This window comes from Schistocerca americana, unplaced genomic scaffold (genome assembly GCF_021461395.2).
Source record: "Schistocerca americana isolate TAMUIC-IGC-003095 unplaced genomic scaffold, iqSchAmer2.1 HiC_scaffold_17, whole genome shotgun sequence".
In the NCBI taxonomy this organism is placed as follows: domain Eukaryota; kingdom Metazoa; phylum Arthropoda; class Insecta; order Orthoptera; family Acrididae; genus Schistocerca; species Schistocerca americana.
In genome coordinates, this window is record NW_025725790.1 from 5,670,672 (window position 1) to 5,674,982 (window position 4,311).

Sequence of the window (4,311 nt, forward strand, 5' to 3'; positions counted from 1 at the left end):
GGCACCTTATGGTCGTTCTCCTGTGAGTCTATATTATCGAATCCGACGCAAAACTGGTAGTTAATTGTAACGATCAGGGGCTCCTAATGACGATGGAACACTCAATTTGCGTCGAGATTCAATACATCGTCCTGCAGGTGACTTGTCTCCAAGGGGATATTCCTGCCTCGGGCACCATATGGTCCGTCTCCTGAGAGTTTCGATTTTCGAAACCGACGCAAAACTGATAGTTAATTGTAACGTCCAGGGCCTCCTAATGACGATGGAACACTCAAATTGCGTCGAGATTCACTACATCGTCCTTCAGCCGACTTGTCATCAAGGGTCTATTCCTGCCTCGGGCACCTTATGGACGTTCTCCTGTGAGTCTAGATTTTCGAATCCTACGCAAAACTGACGGTTAATTGTAACGTTCAGGGCCTCCTAATGGCGATGGAACACTCAAATTGCGTCGAGATTCAATACATCGTCCTCCAGCCGACTTGTCTCCATGGGGATATTGCTGCCTTGGGCACCTTATGGTCGTTCTCCTGTGAGTCTAGATTTTCGTATCCGACGCAAAACTGATAGTTAATTGTAACGTTCAGGGCCTCCTAATGACGATGGAACACTCAAATTGCGTCGAGATTCGTTACATCGACCATTAGCCGAACTGTCTCCAAGGGTCTGTTGCTGCCTCGGCCACCTTATGGTCGTTCTTCTGTAACTCTAGATTTTCGAATTCGACGCAAAACTGATAGTTAATTGTAACGTTCAGGGCATCCTAATGACGATGGAACTCTCAAATTCCGTCGAGATTCAATACATCGTCCTTCAGCCGACTTGTCTCCAAAGTCTATTGCTGCCTCGGGCACCTTATGGTCGTTATCCTGTGTGTGTAGATTTTCGAATCCGACGCAAATCTGATTGTTAATTGTAACGTTCAGGCCCTCCTATTGACGATGGAGCACTCAGATTGCGTCGCGATTCAAAGCAACGTAATTCAGCCGACTTGACTCTAAGGGTCTATTGCTGCCTCGTTCACCTTATGGTCGTTTCCCTGTAAGTCTTGAATTTGGATTCCGACGAAAACCTGATTGTTAATTGTAACGTTCAGGGCCTCCTAATGACGATGGAACACTCAAATTCCGTCGAGTTTCAATACATCGTCCTCCAGCCCTCTTCTATCCAAGGGGATATTGGTGTCTCGGGCAGCATATGATCCTTCTCCTGAGCGTAGATTTTCGAATCCGACCCTAAAATGATAGTTAATTGTAACGTTCTGCACCCCCTAATGGCGATGGAAGACTCGAATTGCGTCGAGAGTCAATACATCGTCCTCCAGCCGACTTGTCTACAAGTGGATATTGCTGTCTCGGGCACCATATGGTCCGTCTCCTGTGAGACTAGATTTTCGATTCCGACGCAAAAATGATAGTGAGATGTAACGATCAGCGCCTCCTAATGATGATGGATCACTCAAATTGCGTCGAGATTCAATTCATCGTCCTCCAGCCGACTTGTCTCCAAGGGGAAATTGCTGCCTCGGGCTCCATATGGTCCGTCTCCTGTGAGTCTAGATTTTTGAATCCGACGCAAAACAGATAGTTAATTGTGACGTTCAGGGCCTCCTATTGTCGATGGAGCACTCAGATTGCGTCGCGATTCAATGCAACGTCCTTCAGCCGACTTGTCTCCAAGGGTCTATTGCTGCCTCGTTCACCTTATGGTCGTTCCCCTGTGAGTCTAGATTTTGGTATCCGACGCAAAACTGATTGTTAATTGTAACGTTCAGGGCCTCCTAATGACGATGGAACACTCAAATTGCATCGAGTTTCATTACATCGTCCTCCAGCCGTCTTCTATCCAATGGGATATTGCTGTCTCGGGCACCATATGATCCTTCTCCTGAGCGTAGATTTTCGAATCCGACCCTAAAATGATAGTTAACTGCAACGTTCAGCGCCCCCGAATGGCGATGGAACCCTCAAATTGCGTCGAGAGTCAATACATCGTCCTCCAGCCGACTCGTCTACAAGTGGATATTGCTGCCTCGGGCGCCATATGGTCCGTCTCCTGTGAGACTAGATTTTCGATTCCGACGCAAAAATGATAGTGAGATGTAACGATCAGCGCCCCCTAGTGATGATGGAACACTCAAATTGTGTCGAGATTCAATACATCGTCCTCCAGCCGACTTGTTTCCAAGAGTATATTGCTTCCTAGGGCACCATATGATCTTTATCCTGAGAGTAGATTTTCGAATCCGACGCTAAAATGATAGTTAATTGTAACGTTCAGGGCCTCCTATTGACGATGGAAGACTCAGATTCCGTCGAGATTCAATACATCAGCCTCAAGTCGACTTGTCTCCAAAGGTCTATTGCAGCCTCGGCACCTTATGGTCGTTCTCCTGTGAGTCTAGATTTTCGAATCCGACGCATAACTGACAGTTAATTGAAACGTTCAGCGAGTCCTAATGACGATGGTGCACTCATATTCCGTCGAGATTCAATACAACGTCCTTCAGCCGACCTGTCTCCAAGAGTCTATTGCTGCCTCGGGCACCTTAAGGTCGTTCTCCTGTGAATCTACATTTTCGATTCCGACGCAAAAATAATAGTGAGATGTAACGATCAGCGCCTCCTAATGATGATGGAACACTCAAATTGCGTCAAGATTCAATTCATCGTCCTCCAGCCGACTTGTCTCCAAGGGGATATTGTTGCCTCGGGCTCCATATGGTCCGTCTCCTGTGAGTCTAGATTTTTGAATCCGACGCGAAACAGATAGTTAATTGTGACGTTCAGGGCCTCCTAATGACGATGGAACACACAAATTGCGTCGAGTTTCAATGCATCGTCCTTCAGCCTATTTGTCTCCAAGGGTCTATTGCTGCCTTGGGCACCTTATGGTCGTCCTCCTGTGTGTCTAGAATTTGGAATCCGACGCAAAACTGATTGTTAATTGTAACGTTCAGGGCCTCCTAATGACGATGGAACACTCAAAATGCGTCGAGATTCAATACATCGTCCTCCAGCCGACTAGTCACCAAGGGGATATTGCTGCCTCGGGCACCGTATGGTCCGACTCCTGTGAGTCTAGATTTTTGAATCCGACGCAAAACTGATAGTTAATTGTAACGTTCAGGGCCTCCTAATGACGATGGAACACCCCAATTGCGTCGATATTCAATACATCATCCTCCAGCCGACTTGTCTCCAAGGGTCTATTGCTGCCTCGGGCACCATATGGTCATTCTCCTGTGAGTCTAGATTTTCGAATCCTACGCATAACTGATAGTTAATTGTAACGCTCAGGGCCTCCTAATGACGATGGAACACTCAAATTGCATCGAGGTTCTATACATCGTCCTCCAGGCGACGTGCCTCCAAGGGGATATTGCTGCCTCGGGCACCATATGGTCCGTCTCCTGTGAGTCTGGATTTTCGATTCCGACGCAATAATAATAGTGAGATGTAACGATCAGCGCCTCCTAATGATGACGGAACACTCAAATTGCGTCGAGATTCAATACATCGTCCTTCAGCCGACTTGTCTCCAAAGGGATATTGCTGCCTCGGGCTCCATATGGTCCGTCTCCTGTGAGTCTAGATTTTTGAATCCGACGCATAGCTGGTAGTTAATTGTAACGTTCATGGCATCCTAATGACGATGGAACACTCAAATTGCGACGAGATTCAATACATCGGCCTCCAGCCTACTTGTCTCCAAGGGGATATTGCCGTCGCGGGCACCAAGTTATCCTTCTCCTGTGAGTCTAGATTTTCGATTCCGACGCCAAAATAATAGTGAATTGTAACGTTCAGCACCTCCTAATGACGGTAGAACAATCAAATTGCGTCGAGAATCAATACATCGGTCTCCAGCCGACTTGACTCCAAGGGGATATTGCTGCCTTGGGCAAAATATGTTCCGCCTATTGTGAGTCTAGATTTTTGAATCCGACGCGAAACTGATAGTTAATTGTAACGTTCAGGGCCTCTTCATGACGATGGAACACACAAATTGCGTCGAGTTTCAATGCATCGTCCTTCAGCCAACTTGTCTCCAAGTGTCTATTGCTGCCTCGGGCTCCTTATGGTCGTTCTCCTGTGAGTCTAGATTTTGGAATCCGACGCAAAACTGATTGCAACTGTAACGTTTGGGGCCTCCTAAAGACTATGGAACACTCAAATTGCGTCGAGTTTCAATACATCGTCCTCCAGCTGAGTTGTCTCCAAGGGGATATTGCTGTCTCGGGCACCAAATGATCCTTCCCTGTGAGTCTAGATTTTCGAATCCGACGCAAAAATAATAGTGCGATGTACC